The sequence below is a fragment of the Sceloporus occidentalis genome, unplaced genomic scaffold (assembly GCF_023333645.1).
Source record: "Sceloporus occidentalis isolate IW3139 unplaced genomic scaffold, rSceOcc1.0.p SCAF_1, whole genome shotgun sequence".
In the NCBI taxonomy this organism is placed as follows: Eukaryota; Metazoa; Chordata; class Lepidosauria; order Squamata; family Phrynosomatidae; genus Sceloporus; species Sceloporus occidentalis.
In genome coordinates this window covers 236,514,511-236,533,648 of record NW_028316981.1, presented here as the reverse complement: position 1 = coordinate 236,533,648, position 19,138 = coordinate 236,514,511, and positions in this window count along the sequence as shown.

The window sequence follows — 19,138 nt, the reverse complement described above, 5'->3', positions numbered from 1 at the left end:
GAAAGGAGAGATGTAGTAGTGACGGGCGACTTCAACTATCCTGATATTTGCTGGAAGTCAAACTCAGCAAAATCCTCAAGGTCTAGCAAATTCCTCACTTGCCTGGAAGACAATTTCATGGTCCAAAAGGTGGAAGAGGCAACAAGGGGGTCAGCTATTTTAGATCTGATCCTAACCAACAAGGATGACTTGGTTAATGGGGTGCAAGTGGTGGGATCATTAGGTGGAAGTGACCATGTTCTCCTGGAGTTTGTAATACAGTGGAAAGGAGAAGCCAGGCAGAGTCAGACACGCATCCTAGACTTTAGGAGAGCGGATTTCAGTAAACTTAGAGAAGTATTGAGGGCGATTCCATGGTCAGAAATACTAAAAGATAAAGGAGTTCAGGACGGATGGGACTTTCTCAAAAGGGAGATACTGAAGGCACAATTTCAAACAGTTCCAGTGAGAAAGAAAAACGGGAGGTGTCTCAAGAAACCAGGATGGATGACTAAGGAACTTTCAACTGAGCTGAGTTTGTAAACGGAACATGTATAAGAAATGGAAAAAGGGGGAAATCACAAAAAGGGAATTCAAAGAAATAGCAGGCATGTGTAGGGGTAAAGTCAGAAAAGCTAAAGCGCAGAATGAACTCAGGCTTGCTAGAGAGGTTAAGAACAATAAAAAGGGCTTTTTTGGATATGTCCGCAGCAAAAGGAAGAAGAAGGAAACGGTAGGGCCACTGCATGGAGAAGATGGCAAAATGCTAACAGGAGATAGAGAAAAGGCAGAATTACTCAACACCTTCTTTGCCTCAGTCTTCTCAGAAAAGGCAAAGGGTGCTCAACCTGAGGATAATGGAGCAGAGGACAGAATAGGGGAATTTCAGCACAGAATAAGTAAAGAGATAGTAGAGGAACACCTTGTTAATCTAAATGAATTTAAGTCTCCGGGACCAGATGAACTACATCCAAGGGTATTAAAAGAACTGGCAAAAGTAATATCGGAGCCATTGGCAATCATATTTGAAAACTCCTGGAGAACAGGAGAGATCCCAGCAGACTGGAGGAGGGCAAACGTTGTCCCCATCTTCAAAAAGGGGAAAAAAGAGGATCCCAACAATTATCGTCCAGTTAGTCTGACATCAGTTCTAGGAAAGATTCTGGAGCAGATCATTAAACAGAGAGTCTGTGAACATCTAGAAGGCAATGCCATAATCACAAAAAGTCAACATGGGTTTCAGAGAAACAAGTCATGCCAGACAAATCTAATCTCTTTCTTTGACAAAATTACCAGCTTGGTAGATGAAGGAAATGCTGTGGATATAGTATATCTTGATTTCAGTAAGGCCTTTGACAAGGTTTCCCATGACATTCTTGCAAACAAGCTTGTAAAATGTGGGCTAGACAAAGGAACTGTTAAATGGATCTGTAATTGGTTGACCGGCCAAACCCAAAGGGTGCTCAACAATGGCTCCTTTTCATCCTGGAGAGAAGTGACCAGTGGGGTCCCACAGGGCTCTGTCCTGGGCCCAGTGCTATTCAACATCTTTATCAATGACCTGGATGACAGAATTGGGAGCATACTTATCAAATTTGTAGATGACACCAAATTAGGGGGAATAGCTAATACCCCAGAGGACAGGATCAAGATTCAAAATGACCTGAATAGACTAGATAGCTGGGCCAAAGCTAACAAAATGAAATTCAACACAGAGAAATGTAAGGTATTGCACTTAGGGCGGAAAAATAAAATGCACAGATATAGGATGGGTAACACCTGGCTGAATGAAACTACGTGTGAAAGGGATCTAGGAGTCCAAGTAGACCACAAGTTGAACATGAGTGAACAGTGTGATGCGGTAGCTAAAAAGGCCAATGCTATTTTAGGCTGCATCAATAGAAGTATAGTGTCTAGATCAAGAGAAGTAATAGTGCCACTGTATTCTGCTTTGGTCAGGCCACACCTAGAATATTGTGTCCAGTTCTGGGCGCCACAATTCAGAAAGGACATTGAGAAACTGGAGCGTGTCCAAAGGAGGCTGACAAAAATGGTGAAGGGTCTGGAAACCATGCCCTATGAGGAACGCCTTAGGGAGCTGGGGATGTTTAGCCTGGAGAAAAGAAGGTTAAGAGGTGATATGATAGCCCTGTTTAAATATTTGAAAGGATGTCATATTGAGGAGGGAGCAAGCTTGTTTTCTGCTGCTCCAGAGAACAGGACCCGGAACAATGGATGCAAGCTACAGGAAAAGAGATTCCACCTGAACATTAGGAGGAACTTCCTGACAGTAAGGGCTGTTCGGCAGTGGAATGCACTTCCTCGGAAGGTGATAGAGTCTCCTTCCTTGGAGGTCTTTAAACAGAGGCTGGATGGCCATCTGTCAGGGATGCTTTGATTTGGATTTCCTGCATGGCAGGGGGTTGGACTGGATGGCCCTAGTGGTCTCTTCCAACTCTACGATTCTATGATTTCTATGATTTCTATGACTCTCAGCTCATCCAGGAACATCTCCATACCATCCTGTCCTTGGCTTACAAGGGGCCTTTGGAAGTAAAGGTGCGTCAACACGGCCATGTTTCTCTAGGTTGAGGAGTTGAGGCTGTTCCTCTTGACCGCCAAAGCCACTGCTTCCCCCTCTGAGCCCTCAGAGTGGGGTTCAGAGGAGGAGGAGAAAGAGGGCTCTCAGGGATAATGAGGCCTGGAATCATGAGCTGGGAGGGGGTCTGTGTGAACGGAGCAAGCGGAAAAACCCAGAGGAGAGGAGCTGGACATCTTCCAGGGAGTCCCAGGTTCTAGGAGGGCTACATGGTAAAGGGGAGGGATAGGGATGTCTTTATGTCTGTCTGTCTGTCTGTCTGCCTCTCTCTCCCTCTGTACTTTGCAGTACTATGTCCAAAGCACCTTTCAAGAAATGGAGGAGGCTTGAACGAGAGAGGGGTTGTGTTTTTTCCCTTGCGCCAGACCCAGAAGGGAGTCATGTGGTATCAAAATGACCAACAACTCCACCTGTCAGTGGTATCTTCATGGGCCAGAGTCCCTTTGCCAGGCACATGGTGCAAAAGGAGACATTTTCAAGGAGACAGGGAGACCCCACATTCTCCTGCTTGCCTCTGCTTCAGTCAAGAAGTCATGATGCCTTTGGCAGAGAATGACAGATCATAGAATCCAAGAGTCCGAAAAGAGCCCTATTCAGTCCAACTCCATTTTGCCATGCAGAACAGACAGTCCAAGCCTTTTCTGGGAAGATGGTCATCCAGCTTTGTTTAAAAACCTCCAAAGAAGGAGAAACCACCACTCTCCAAGCCAGCAGCGTCTTCCACTTCCAAAGGAGCAGCATCTTCCACTGTCAAACCGCTCTTATTGTCAGAAGGTTCTTCATAATGTTTTAGGTGGAATATCTTTTCCAGTTGTTTGAATCTATTACTCCAGGACCTATGCGCCAGAGCCTTAGAAACGAGAGTTTGCTTCTCTCTCCACCTCCTTGCACCACCGCCGTGGCCGGGAAACAAAACAAACAAGATGTGAAGGATGGACGTAGTAATACAAATGCCAGTACTTGCCCACCGAGAAACCATACTTGCTGATAGGGAATATTTATCCATGGGGATAATAGAATTACAAGTGTTGGAAGAGACCCCAAAGGCCATCCAGTCTAACCCTATTCTGCCATGCAGGAACACAGAATCAAAGCAACCCTACAGATGGCCATCCAGCCTCTGTTTAAAAACCTCCAAAGAAGGAGACTCCCTTCTACTCCAAGGGAGTGTATTCCACTGTTGAACAGCTCTTACTGTCGGGAAATTCTTCCTAATGTTGAAGCAGAATCTCTTTCCCTGTAGCTTGCATCCATTGCTCCGGGTCCTATTCTCTAGAGCAGCAGATAATCACACCCCTTCAAATATGGCTATCATGACCCTCTCTTATCTTTCCCTTGCTTAGGCTAAACATACCCAACTCCGTAAACCTCTCCTCACAGGACATGTTTTTCAGACCTTTTACCATTTTTCGTGCCCTCCTCTGGACACTTTCCAGCTTGTCAATTCTCTTCTTGAATTGCGGTGCCTAGTACTAGACACAGTATTCCAGGTAAGGTTTGACCAAAGCAGAATAGACTGGTACTATTGCTTCCCTTGATTTAGACACTACATCCCAATTGATGCAACCATGAATCGCATTGGCTTTTTCAGCTGCTGCATCACACTGTTGACTCATGTTTAACTTGTAGTCTACTAGGAATCCTAGATCCCTTTCACATGTATGATTTCAAGTCAGGTCTCCCCCATCCTATATCTGTGCATTTCATCCCCCCACCCCAGTGTAGTGCCTTACATTTCTTCCTGTTGAAATTCATTTTAATAATAATAATAATAATACTGTTTATTTATAGCCCGCTTTTCCAAAAAATGATCAAAGTGGGGTACAGCATAAATGTAAACAATATACAATATAAAAACATCATAAAAACATCCCAGTAATAAAGCACAGTAAAATTCACAAGAGTAAAACCAAAGAAACAAACTAGCTGGATAAGCAATTGTATAACGGGGGAGAATAACAATGTTAAGGCACATGGGGGAAAGCTTGTTGGAAGAGATAGGTCTTAAGTTCCTTCCTGAACAGGTCAAGGGAGGTGACAGAGCAGAGCTCATCGGGAAGGGAGTTCCAGATCTGCGGGGCAGAAACAGAAAATGCCCTTTGGGAAAACAAGGTGTATCTTGTCTTGGGAACCCTTAAGAATTGCTTCCCGACTGATCTGAGAGTGCAGGGCGGATTATATGGGGAGAGGCGGTCCTCCAAGTACCCTGGGCCCAAGCCATTTAGGGCTTTATAAGGTGATAACCAACACCTTGTATTGTGCCCGGAAGCGGACAGGCAGCCAATGAAGATCTTGCAGGATTGGTGTTATGTGGCTAGTCCTGGAACGTCCAGTGACCAACCTAGCTGCCATGTTCTGTACTAATTGAAACTTCCAGGTTTGGTACAAGGGTTGCCCCATGTAGATCACATTACAGAAATCCAACCAAGAGGTTACCAGAGCATGTACCACCATTTCAAGGTCGCCCCAGCCTAGGTAGGGTCGCAGCTGGCGTATCAGCCGAAGCTGGTAACAGGTGCTCCTGACCGTCGCATCCACCTGAGACGTCAGGTGTAGCGACGAGTCCAGAAGCACCCCCAGACTGCGAACTGAGTCTTTCAAGGGGAGCGTGACCCCGTTCAGGACAGGTGGATAAATTTCCTTTCCCGGGCCAGGAGAACCTATTACGAGTACTTCCGTTTTCTCTGGATTCAGACTGGGTCTGTTTTCCCTCATCCAGCCCATTACCGACTCCAAGCAGGCATTTAGAGGAGAGATGCCATCCCTAGTCACTGCATCAGTCGGAGACACAGAGAAACATATTTGGGTGTCATCAGCGTACTGATAACACCACTCCCCATGTCTCCGGATGATCTCTCCCAGCGGTTTCATGTAAATGGTAAATAGCATGGGGGACAGAATGGCTCCTTGAGGGACACCAGATGTAAGCTCCCTCTTATCGGAGCAAACGTCCCCCAGCTGCACCATCTGGAATCGACCAGAGACGTAGGAACAGAACCACTGGAGTGCAGTGTCTCCAATACCTAACTCCCTCAGGCGTTCCAGAAGGATACCATGGTCAATGGTATCGAAAGCCACTGAGATGTCCAAAAGCACTAACAGGGACAAGCTTCCCCTGTCCATGCCCAGACAGAGATCATCAACTAAGGCGACCATGGCAGTCTCAACTCCATAGCCCGCCCGGAAGCCGGTTTGAAATGGGTCTAGAAAATCCGTTTCATCCAAGATCGTTTGAAGCTGAAAGGCAACCACCCTCTCGATCACCTTCCCTAAAAAAGGCAGCAGCGAGACAGGCCGATAATTATTCCAAATCAGGGGGTCTAGGGAGGGCTTTTTTAGCAAAGGTTTTACAACGACCAATTTTAGACTAGATGGAAACCGCCCTTCCCCAAAAGATGAATTGATTATATGGTGTAACATGATAGTTACAGCCGTTCCCCCCTGAGCTGCCAGCCATGAAGGACAGGGATCGAGAGAGCATGTCGTCTTCCTAACACTTCGAAGGATCTTGTCCACTTCCTCAGTACTCACAGACTCAAAATGATCCAGTTTAACAGAGTCCACGGAAGCTCTGGAGACCTCTACTCTGGATTCTGAAGAAATACTGGCATCGAGATCAGCCCTTATCCGAGAGATTTTATCCGCGAAGAAGTTGCTGAACTCGTCACAGCAGGCTTTGGATGGTTCCAAAATAGGGGTCAGGGAGGGAGGCAGTTGGGTAAGCTCCCTCACTACCCTGAACAGCTCTGCCGGACGCGACTCCGTGGACGCAATACATGCAGCATAGAACGAGTGCTTTGCTGCACTTATTGCCACTCTGTAGGCCTTTAATTGAGACTCTAGGAGTGCCTTGTCGGCTAAGTGCTGGTGTCTCCGCCAGTTGCGCTCTAGTCGTTACACAGCCCGCTTCCTTTCCCTGAGGTCTTCCGTATACCAGGGTTGCTTTTTGGAAGCAGGCCGGAAAGGACGCTTGGGAGCGATACTGTATATAGTCCTGGAGAGATCTGTATCCCAGGTATTAGTCAGGGCATCAACAGAATCGCCGTCAGTTCCAACCATATACCCCTCTAGGGCTTCTTGGAACCTTTTGGGTTCCATGACAGGGCAGAGACATTGATAATCTCTGCCCACGGAGCCTCCATGTCCGTACAAAAGAGAACATCACGTGTATTACCAGCAGAATGCGTAGGCCCTGAGACCAATTGGGACAGGCTCATGGCGGTCATGGTAGCCATGAACTCCCGAGCCGCACCAGATGGACCTTGGCTGGTCTCGAAGGGGGTGGTGAGGTCCCCTAGGACAAGAAGCCTAGGGGACTCCAGCACCAGCTTCGAGACCAGCTGTGTCAGCTCGGCTAGGGACTCTGTTAGCGCACGGGGTGGCCGGTAGACCAACAGAATCCCTAAACTGTCCCTGGCCTTCAGGGTTAGGTAAATACATTCGATATAGTCAGTTTGTCAGACATGGTTCCTGGTCAAGGAAAGCGTGTTCTTATGGATCAAGGCAACACCCCCCCCCCCCCCCCGCCCACCTAACCTGGTCTGGTCCTTGACTGAGTACCCGGCTGGAAGGGCCTGTGCCCACACTGCTTCACTCTCAGGCCCAAGCCAGGTCTCAGTAATGCAAGCCAGGTCGCAGCTCTTATCCTCTATAAGATCATGAATAATGTGGGACTTATTCCTTACAGACCTTGCATTGCACAGGAGCAGAGACAGGGTTTGTGGTACAGTTGGACTGACCCTCAGATCTCTTTGGTTAGGAGAGTGGATGGAAAGAGAGATAGATATTACGCATTGATCTCGCCTTCCTTTCCGATATAACTCCACTCTCCTACCGTTAGTTCTGACCCAGCTCTCTAATCTGTTATTGTCATTTTGAATTTTGATCCTCTCCTCTGGGGTATTAGTTACTCCTCCTAATTTGGTGCATCTGCAAATTTGATAATCATGCCCTCTATTCCTTCATCCAAGTCATTGAGAAAGATGTTGAATAGCACTGGGCCCAGGACACAACCCTCTCCCAGATGAAGAAGAGCCATTGCTGAGCAACCTTTGGGTTCGGCCAATGATAGAGCCACCTAGCCAGCAGTTGTACTGTCTAGCCCACATCTTACTAGCTTGTTTGCAAGAATATCATAAGAGACCTTGTCACAAGTCATATGGAAATCAAGACATCCGCAGCATTTCCTTCATCTACCATGCTGGCAATTTTATTTTTAAAAGGGATCAGATCACTCTGGGATGACTTGTTTTTTGAGAAACCAATGTTGACTTTTTGCATTTATGGCATTCCTTTCCAAATGCTCACAGATTCTCTTTTTAATGATCAGCTCTTGAATCTTTCCCGGTATTGATGTAATTCCTCAATATGGCAGTAATTGTTTGGGTCCTTCTGATCCCCCTTTTTGAAAACATTTGTCTTCCTCCAGTTCACTGGGACTTCTGCTGTTCTACTGGAGTTCTCAAAGAGTATTTCCAGTGGCTCTGAGATTACTTCTGTCAGTTCTTATAATTCATATGATTCTATGATTTTTTAACACCCTTGGAGGTAGCTCAGATGGAAGTAGTTCAGCTGGTCCTGGAGGCTTGAATTCCTTTAGATTAACCAGCTATTGCTGTACTACCTCTTTGCTTATTTTGTGCTGTATTCCCCCTATTGTATACTCTTCTCCATTTTCCTCAGTTGGAGCCCCCTTTTCCTTTTGTGAGGAGACTGAGGCAAAGCAGGTGTTGAGTAGTTTTGTCTTTTGTTTTCTGTGAGTTTTCTAGGCTCTGTGGCCACATTCTGGAGGAGTTTATTACTGACGTTTCGTCTGCATCTGCGGCTGGCACCTTCAGATGGGGGTGGCATGGAAGTGTCTGGGGTATATATACTTGTGTGACCCCCTGTTTGGGAGGCAATTATGACTGGCCAAGCCTCACGGTGGGAGGATATGCATGATGGATGTGCGTCTCTTTAAGGAGCAATCCACTGTCTGCGAGGAGAACCTCCTGGCCCTGGATGGTGTTCATTTGCCTAGACTGAGTCTTGATTTTGGTGTTCTTGAGGACTGGTAGCCAGACTTTGCTTACTTTCAGTGTTTCTTCTCTCCTGTTGAAGTCGTCCAGGTGTTTGTGGTTTTCAATGGCCTCTCTATGCATTCTGACCTAGTAGTTGTTGGCATGGTCCAGAATTTCAGTGTTTCCAAATAGCGTTCTATGCCCAGGTTGGTTTATGATGTGTTCTGCTACTGCCGATGGCTCAGTCTGCAGTGTCTCTCATATTGTTTGATTTGTGTTTGGATGCTGCGTTTAGTAGTCCCTATATAGACCTGCCCACAGCTGGCTCTGAAGATGCCAGCCACAGATGCAGGTGAAATATCAGGTATAAATTCTTCCAAAACACAGCCACACAGCCCAGAAAACCCACTGAAAACTACAGACACCGGCCATGAAAGCCTTCGGTTTCACAGTTCTGCTTTTTCTCTGTCCAAAGGAGTTCCTTCAGTTATTTTCTTTTCAAGGATGAGATGATCCGGGTGAGATGTTACTGGAGCCAGACCCCCTCCCTTCTTTCCCACGGCTGCGGGTGTACCGTGGGAAAATAGCGGGAGGAATAGCCAGACCCCCTCCCTTCTTTCCCACGCATGCCGGTGGACAGTGGGAAAATAGCGGGAGCAGGAGCCGGACCCCCACCCTTCTTTCCCGCAGCTGCAAGTGTACCGTGGGAAAATAGCTGGAAGAGGAGCCGAACCACCTCCCTTCTTTCCTGTGGGTACCGGTGGACCGTGGGAAAAAAGTGGGAGGAGGAGCTGGACCCCTGCCTTCTATACTGCATGTGCCAGGGGATCGTGTGAAAATAGCGGGAGGAGGAGCTGGACCCCTTTCCCGTGGGTGCCAGGGGACCATGGGAAAATAGCGGGAGGAGGAGCCAGAAACCCCTCCCTCCTCTCCCACGGATGTGGGTGCACCATGGGAAAATAGCGGGAACAGGAACTGGACCCCCTCCCTCCTCTTCCGCGGGTGCTGGGGGACCATTGAAAAATAGCGGGAGGAGGAACTGGATCCCCTCCCTTCTTTCCCGCAGGTGTGGGTGGACCGTGGGAAAATAGCAGGAGGAGGAGCCAGACCCCCTTTCTTCCTTCCTTCCCACAGGTGCTGAGGGACTGTGGGAAAATAGCGGAAGAAGGAGCCGGAACCCCTCCCTTCTTTCCTGCGGGTGCCAGGGAAGCATGGGACAATAGCGGGAGGAGGAGACGGACCCCCTCCTTTCTTTCCCGTGGGTGCCGGGGACTGTGGGACAATAGCGGGAGGAAGAGCCAAAACCCTCTCCCTTCTTTCCCCCGGGTGCGGGTGCACTGTGGGAAAATAGCGGGAGTAGGAGCCGGACCTGCTCCCTTCTTTCCAGCGAGTGCAGGTGCACCGTGGGAAAATAGTGGGAGGAGGAGCCGGCCTCTCTCCCTTCTTTCCCGCGGGTGCCGAGGGAACGTTGGAAAATACCAGGAGGAGGAGACTGAACCCCTCCCTTCTTTCCCACGGGTGCGGGTGCACCGTGGGAAAATAGCGGGGGGAGGAGCCAGACCCCCTCCCTTCTTTCCCACGCATGCCGGTGGACAGTGGGAAAATAGCGGGAGCAGGAGCCGGACCCCCACCCTTCTTTCCCGTGGCTGCAAGTGTACCGTGGGAAAATAGCTGGAAGAGGAGCCAGACCGCCTCCCTTCCTTCCTGTGGGTACTGGTGGACCGTGGGAAAAAAGTGGGAGGAGCAGGTGGACCCTGCATTCTATCCCGCGTGTGCCAGGGGACTGTGTGAAAATAGCGGGAGGAGGAGCTGGACCCCTTCCCTTTTTTCTAGTGGGTGCCGGGGGACCGTGGGAAAATAGCAGGAGGAGGAGCCAGACCCCCTACCTTCTTTCCTGCAGGTACCGGTGGACCGTGGGAAAAAAGTGGGAGGAGGAGCCGGACACCTTCCGTTATTTCCTGCGGGTGCAGGAAGACCATAGGAAAATAGCGGTAGGAGGAGCCGGACCTCCTCCCTTCTTTCCCGTGGCTGTGGGTGTACCGTGGGAAAATAGCAGGAGGAGGAGCCGGACCCCCTCCCTTCTTTCCTGCGGGTGTCGGGGGACTGTGGGAAAATAGCAGGAGAAGGAGCTGGAGCCCCTCCCTTCTTTCCCACGGGTGCCGGTATACCAGGGGAAAATTTGGGAAGAGGAGCCAGACCACCTCCTTCTTTCCTGCGGGTGCCGGATAACCATGGGAAAATAACAGGAGCCAGACCCCTTCCTTCTTTCCCGTGGGTGCCAGATAACCATGGGAAAATAACGGGAGGAGGAGCCACACCCCCACCCTTCTTTCCTGCGGAATTGGGTGCACCATGGGAAAAAGGTGGGAGGAGGAGCTGGACCCCTGCCTTCTTTCCCGTGTGTGCCAGGGGACCATGTGAAAATAGCAGGAAGAGGAGCCACACCCCCACCCTTCTTTCCTGCGGACTAGGGTGCACCATGGGAAAATAGCGGGAGAATGAGCTGGATCCCCTCCCATCTTTCCCACAGGTGCCGGGGGACCGTGGGAAAATAGCAGGAGGAGGAGCCAGACCCCCTCCCTCCTCTCCCGTGGGTTTGGGTGCACCATGGGAAAATAGGGGGAAAAGGAGCCGGACCCTCTCCCTTCTTTCCCGCAGGTGCCAGGTAACCATGGGAAAATAGCAGGAGGAGGAGCCGGACCCCCTCCTTTCTTTCCCACGGATGCCGGCAACCGTGGGAAAATAGGGGCGGAAGAGCCAGACACCCTTCCTGCTTTTCAGTGGGTGCCGGGGACCGTGGGAAAATGGTGGAAAGAGGAGCCGGATTCCCTCCTTTCTTTCCAGCGAGTGCCATGGACCGTGGGAAAATAGCATGAGGAGGAGACGAACACCCTCCCTTCTTTCCCGTGGGTTCCGGGGACCATGGGAAAATAGCAGGAGTAGGAGCAGGACACCATCCCTGCTTTCCCTCGGGTGACGGGGACTGTGGGAAAATAATGGGAGGAGGAGCCAGACACCCTCCCTTCTTTCCCGCGGGTGCCGGGAACTGTTGCAAAATGGCAAGAGGAGGAGCCAGATCCCCTCCCTTCTTTCCTGCGGGTGCCGGGCACCGTGGGAAAATTGTGGGAGGAGGAGCCGGACACCCTTCCTGCTTTTCAGCGGGTGCCGGGGACGGTGGGAAAATAGCGGAAGGACGAGCCGTGATCCCTCCCTCCTTTTCCGCGGGTGCCAGGGACCATGGGAAAATAGCGGGAGGATGACCCAGACACCCTCTTTTATTTCCCACGGTTGCCAGGGAACGTGGGAAAATAGCGGCAGGAGGAGCAAATCCCCTCTCTTCTTTCCCGCGGGTGCCAGGGACCGTGGGAAAATAGCGGAAGGAGGAGCCGGACACCATCGCTTCTTTCCCGCGGGTGCCGGGGACTGTGGGATAATAGCAGGAGTAGGAGCCAGACACCCTCCCTGCTTTCCCTCGGGTGCCGACGACCGTGGGAAAATAGCGGGAAGAGAAGCCGGACACCCTCCCTTCTTTCCCGCGGGTGCAGGGGACCATGGGAAAATAGCGAGAGGAAAAGCCGGACACCCTCCCTGGTTTCCCGTGGGTGCCGGGGACCGTGAGAAAATACAGGCAGGAGGAGCCGGATCCCCTCCCTTCTTTCCCTCGGGTGCCAAGGACCGTGGGAAAATAGTGAGAGGAATGGCCGGACACCTCCCTTCTTTTGCATGGGTGCCAGGGACCATAGGAAAAAAGCGGGATTAGGAGCGGGATCCCCTCTCTTCTTTCCTGCGGGTGCCAGGGACCGTGGGAAAATAGAGGGAGTAGGAGCCGGACACCCTCCCTGCTTTCCCTTGGGTGTCGGGTACCGTGGGAAAATAGCGGGAGGAGCTGGACACCCTCCTTTCTTTCCCGCAGGTGCCAGGGACCGTGGGAAATTAGCGGGATAAGCCAGACACCCTCCCTTCTTTCCCACGGGTGCCGGGGACCGTGGGAAAATAGCGGAGGAAGAGCCGCACACCCTCCCTGCTTTCCCTCGGTGCCGGCGACCATGGGAAAATAGCAAGAGGAGGAGCCAGACATCCTCCCTGCTTTTCAGCGGGTGCCGGGGACCGTGGGAAAATAGTGGGAGGGGGAGCGGGACACCCTCCCTTCTTTCCCACGGGTGCCCGGGACCATGGGAAAATAGCGGGCGTAGGAGCCGGATACCCTCCCTGCTTTGCATTGGGTGTCGGGGACAATGGGAAAATAGCGGGAGGAGCCGGACACCCTCATTCTTTCCCACGGGTGCCGGGGACCATCGGAAAATAGCAAGAGGAAGAGCCGGACACCCTCCCTGCTTTCGTGGGGGAGCCAGAGACTGTGGGAAAATAGCGGTAGTAGGAGCTGGATCCCCTCCTTTCTTTCCCGCAGGTGTCGTGGACCGTGGGAAAATAGTGGAAGGAGGAGCCGGACACCCTCCCTTGTTTCCTGCGGGTGCCGGGCACCGTGGGAAAATAGCAGTAGGACCCGGAAACCGTCCATTCTTTACCGCGGGTGCAGGGGACCATGGGAAAATAGCAGCAGGAGGAGATGGATACTCTCCCTTCTTTCCCTTGGGTGTCGAGGACCGTGGAAAAATAGCAGGAGGAGCCGGATACCCTCCGTTCTTTCCCGCGGGTGCCAGGGACCGTGGGAAAATAGGGGGAGTAGGAGCCAGACACCCTCCCTGCTTTCCCGCAGGTGACGGCAAGCGTGGGAAAAAAGTGAGGAAATGACTAGCCTCCAGAATAAGAAAGACGGTCAGACCGTAAGCAATACTAGGGAGATGCTTTCGCTGATGGGACAGCTGTATGGAGAATTGTACGAGGGACAAAACATTGAGGCTGAGACGATAGATAACTTCTTGAAAAGGGTGAACGGGGATAGCCATCAGGGCCTCTTGACAGAAGAGGAGAAGGAAGAGTTTTGTAGACCCATCACACCGGAGGAGGTCAAGAGAGTGATTACGGAAGGGAGGGTCAAGTCGGCCCCTGGCCCCGACGGTCTCAATTATAGCTTCTACAAAAGGATTAAAGAGACCATGAGTACCATTTTGGCAGGAGTTTTTAACACCGCTCTGGAGACAGAGAACTTGGGAGACGGTTTTTATACTGGTCTCCTTATTTTCCTGCCCAAGGCGGGAGATGCCACGCTTCCAGAAAACTGGCGTCCCATCACCCTCACTAATGTGGACTACAGGATTTTGGCCAAAGTCCTGAATAATAGACTGGTAAAGGTCATATCGAAACTGGTGGTAGGTACTCAGACGAGTGCGGTGCCTGGGAGGAAAATGACAGCATCCTTAGCTTTGTTGCGAGAATTCTTCCAAGGGACGGGGAGCATTAAGGACACGAACGGGATCCTGCAAGTAGATCAATCTAACCCTAACCCTAACCCTAATCCTAACCCTAACCCTTGACTCTTGGCCCATGGCCCTTGGCCCTTGACCCCAGACCCCCGACCCCTGACCCTGACCCTGACCCCTGACCCCTGTCTCTGACCCTTGACCCTGACCCATGACCCTTGACCCTTGACCCCTGACCCTGACCCTTGCCCCTGACTTTGACCCCTGACCCCTGACCTTGACCCTTGACCCCTGGCCTTTGACCCTTGACAGTATCCTTTGACCCTTGACCTTGACCTTTGACCCTTGACCGCTAACTCTGCCCTTTGACCCATGACCCCTGACCCTTGACCTCTGGTCCTGACCCCTGCCCTTGACCCTTGCCCCCTGGCCCCTGGCCCTGGCCCTGACCCTGCCACCCGCCTTTTGCAAGTCGTTTAGACCGGATTTGGGCAGAAAAATGTTGGATTCCGGAAAGTACCAAAGTAATTCTGACTCCATGGTCTGATCATGGGATGCTTAGGATAGGATTCCGGATGGGAACCAAAGTAGAGAAGGGGAGGCCTCTTTGGAGGATCTCACCCCGAATGATGGAGGACGAAAGATGTGTCCTAGAGCTGGAAAAGAAAATCGCTCTTCTGCAATTGTTAAAAGGAAAAGGAGACTTTGTCCCAGTTTCGTGGTGGGAAGAGCTCAAGAGAGCCATGAAAGAACGGTGTGTGCAGTTACTGAAGGGCTATTATAAACAAGAGCTAAAAGATTACCAAGAAGCACTTTATCTCTTTTTGAAGATCCATTATAGGATTAGTAAGGGGTTTCCTTATGATCAGCAAAAGCTGGATCAAGCCAAGATGAAGATTAGAGACTATCACAAACAACAGAGGAAGATTAGGGTAGAAAGGCAGAGGAATAGGACAAAAGGACCGGTTTTGGAGAAAGGAGAATGGGAAAAAGACAGGATAGGAAAGATTAGAAGTGAGGAAATGACTAGCCTCCAGAATAAGAAAGACGGTCAGACCGTAAGCAATACTAGGGAGATGCTTTCGCTGATGGGACAGCTGTATGGAGAATTGTACGAGGGACAAAACATTGAGGCTGAGACGATAGATAACTTCTTGAAAAGGGTGAACGGGGATAGCCATCAGGGCCTCTTGACAGAAGAGGAGAAGGAAGAGTTTTGTAGACCCATCACACCGGAGGAGGTCAAGAGAGTGATTACGGAAGGGAGGGTCAAGTCGGCCCCTGGCCCCGACGGTCTCAATTATAGCTTCTACAAAAGGTTTAAAGAGACCATGAGTACCATTTTGGCAGGAGTTTTTAACACCGCTCTGGAGACAGAGAACTTGGGAGACGGTTTTTATACTGGTCTCCTTATTTTCCTGCCCGAGGCGGGAGATGCCACGCTTCCAGAAAACTGGCGTCCCATCACCCTCACTAATGTGGACTACAGGATTTTGGCCAAAGTCCTGAATAATAGACTGGTAAAGGTCATATCGAAACTGGTGGTAGGTACTCAGACGAGTGCGGTGCCTGGGAGGAAAATGACAGCATCCTTAGCTTTGTTGCGAGAATTCTTCCAAGGGACGGGGAGCATTAAGGACACGAACGGGATCCTGCAAGTAGATCAATCTAACCCTAACCCTAACCCTAATCCTAACCCTAACCATTGACTCTTGGCCCATGGCCCTTGGCCCTTGACCCCAGACCCCCAACCCCTGACACTGACACTGACCCCTGTCCCTGACCCTTGACCCTTGACCCTTGACCCTTGACCCCTGGCACTTGACCTCTGAAGTTGACCTTTGACCCTTGACCTCTGAAGCTGACCTTTGACCCTTGACCTCTGAAGCTGACCTTTGACCCTTGACCTCTGAAGCTGACCTTTGACCTTTGACCTCTGAAGCTGACCTTTGACCACTGAAACTGACCTTTGACCCTTGACCTCTGAAGCTGACCTTTGACCTTTGACCGCTGAAACTGACCTTTGACCCTTGACCTCTGAAGCTGACCTTTGACCCTTGACCTCTGAAGCTGACCTTTGACCTTTGACCTCTGAAGCTGACCTTTGACCTCTGAAGCTGACCTTTGACCTTTGACCTCTGAAACTGACCTTTGACCCTTGACCTCTGAAGCTGACCTTTGACCTTTGACCTCTGAAGCTGACCTTTGACCTTTGACCTCTTAAGCTGACCTTTGACCTCTTAAGCTGACCTTTGACCTTTGACCTCTGAAGCTGACCTTTGACCTCTTAAGCTGACCTTTGACCCTTGACCTCTTAAGCTGACCTTTGACCCTTGACCTCTTTAGCTGACCTTTGACCTTTGACCTCTGAAGCTGACCTTTGACCCTTGACCTCTGAAGCTGACCTTTGACCCTGCCCCCTGACCCTTGACCTCTGGTCCTGGCCCCTGCCCTTGACCCTTGCCCCCTGACCCCTGACCCTGGCCCTGGCCCTGACCCTGCCACCCGCGTTTTGCAAGTCGTTTAGACCGGATTTGGGCAGAAAAATGTTGGATTCCGGAAAGTACCAAAGTAATTCTGACTCCATGGTCTGATCATGGGATGCTTAGGATAGGATTCCGGATGGGAACCAAAGTAGAGAAGGGGAGGCCTCTTTGGAGGATCTCACCCCGAATGATGGAGGACGAAAGATGTGTCCTAGAGCTGGAAAAGAAAATCGCTCTTCTGCAATTGTTAAAAGGAAAAGGAGACTTTGTCCCAGTTTCGTGGTGGGAAGAGCTCAAGAGAGCCATGAAAGAACGGTGTGTGCAGTTACTGAAGGGCTATTATAAACAAGAGCTAAAAGATTACCAAGAAGCACTTTATCTCTTTTTGAAGATCCATTATAGGATTAGTAAGGGGTTTCCTTATGATCAGCAAAAGCTGGATCAAGCCAAGATGAAGATTAGAGACTATCACAAACAACAGAGGAAGATTAGGGTAGAAAGGCAGAGGAATAGGACAAAAGGACCGGTTTTGGAGAAAGGAGAATGGGAAAAAGACAGGATAGGAAAGATTAGAAGTGAGGAAATGACTAGCCTCCAGAATAAGAAAGACGGTCAGACCGTATGCAATACTAGGGAGATGCTTTCGCTGATGGGACAGCTGTATGGAGAATTGTACGAGGGACAAAACATTGAGGCTGAGACGATAGATAACTTCTTGAAAAGGGTGAACGGGGATAGCCATCAGGGCCTCTTGACAGAAGAGGAGAAGGAAGAGTTTTGTAGACCCATCACACCGGAGGAGGTCAAGAGAGTGATTACGGAAGGGAGGGTCAAGTCGGCCCCTGGCCCCGACGGTCTCAATTATAGCTTCTACAAAAGGTTTAAAGAGACCATGAGTACCATTTTGGCAGGAGTTTTTAACACCGCTCTGGAGACAGAGAACTTGGGAGACGGTTTTTATACTGGTCTCCTTATTTTCCTGCCCGAGGCGGGAGATGCCACGCTTCCAGAAAACTGGCGTCCCATCACCCTCACTAATGTGGACTACAGGATTTTGGCCAAAGTCCTGAATAATAGACTGGTAAAGGTCATATCGAAACTGGTGGTAGGTACTCAGACGAGTGCGGTGCCTGGGAGGAAAATGACAGCATCCTTAGCTTTGTTGCGAGAATTCTTCCAAGGGACGGGGAGCATTAAGGACACGAACGGGATCCTGCAAGTAGATCAATCTAACCCTAACCCTAACCCTAATCCTAACCCTAACCATTGACTCTTGGCCCATGGCCCTTGGCCCTTGACCCCAGACCCCCAACCCCTGACACTGACACTGACCCCTGTCCCTGACCCTTGACCCTTGACCCTTGACCCCTGGCCCTTGACCTCTGAAGTTGACCTTTGACCCTTGACCTCTGAAGCTGACCTTTGACCCTTGACCTCTGAAACTGACCTTTGACCCTTGACCTCTGAAGCTGACTTTTGACCTTTGACCTCTGAAACTGACCTTTGACCCTTGACCTCTGAAGCTGACCTTTGACCTTTGACCTCTGAAGCTGACCTTTGACCTCTGAAGCTGACCTTTGACCTCTGAAGCTGACCTTTGACCTTTGACCTCTGAAGCTGACCTTTGACCTTTGACCTCTGAAGCTGACCTTTGACCTCTGAAGCTGACCTTTGACCCTTGACCTCTTAAGCTGACCTTTGACCCTTGACCTCTTAAGCTGACCTTTGACCTTTGACCTCTGAAGCTGACCTTTGACCTTTGACCTCTGAAGCTGCCGTTTGACCTCTGAAGCTGACCTTTGACCTTTGACCTCTGAAGCTGACCTTTGACCTCTTAAGCTGACCTTTGACCCTTGACCTCTTAAGCTGACCTTTGACCTTTGACCTCTGAAGCTGACCTTTGACCTTTGACCTCTGAAGCTGACCTTTGACCCTTGACCTCTGAAGCTGACCTTTGACCCTGCCCCCTGACCCTTGACCTCTGGTCCTGGCCCCTGCCCTTGACCCTTGCCCCCTGACCCCTGACCCTGGCCCTGGCCCTGACCCTGCCACCCGCGTTTTGCAAGTCGTTTAGACCGGATTTGGGCAGAAAAATGTTGGATTCCGGAAAGTACCAAAGTAATTCTGACTCCATGGTCTGATCATGGGATGCTTAGGATAGGATTCCGGATGGGAACCAAAGTAGAGAAGGGGAGGCCTCTTTGGAGGATCTCACCCCGAATGATGGAGGACGAAAGATGTGTCCTAGAGCTGGAAAAGAAAATCGCTCTTCTGCAATTGTTAAAAGGAAAAGGAGACTTTGTCCCAGTTTCGTGGTGGGAAGAGCTCAAGAGAACCATGAAAGAACGGTGTGTGCAGTTACTGAAGGGCTATTATAAACAAGAGCTAAAAGATTACCAAGAAGCACTTTATCTCTTTTTGAAGATCCATTATAGGATTAGTAAGGGGTTTCCTTATGATCAGCAAAAGCTGGATCAAGCCAAGATGAAGATTAGAGACTATCACAAACAACAGAGGAAGATTAGGGTAGAAAGGCAGAGGAATAGGACAAAAGGACCGGTTTTGGAGAAAGGAGAATGGGAAAAAGACAGGATAGGAAAGATTAGAAGTGAGGAAATGACTAGCCTCCAGAATAAGAAAGACGGTCAGACCGTAAGCAATACTAGGGAGATGCTTTCGCTGATGGGACAGCTGTATGGAGAATTGTACGAGGGACAAAACATTGAGGCTGAGACGATAGATAACTTCTTGAAA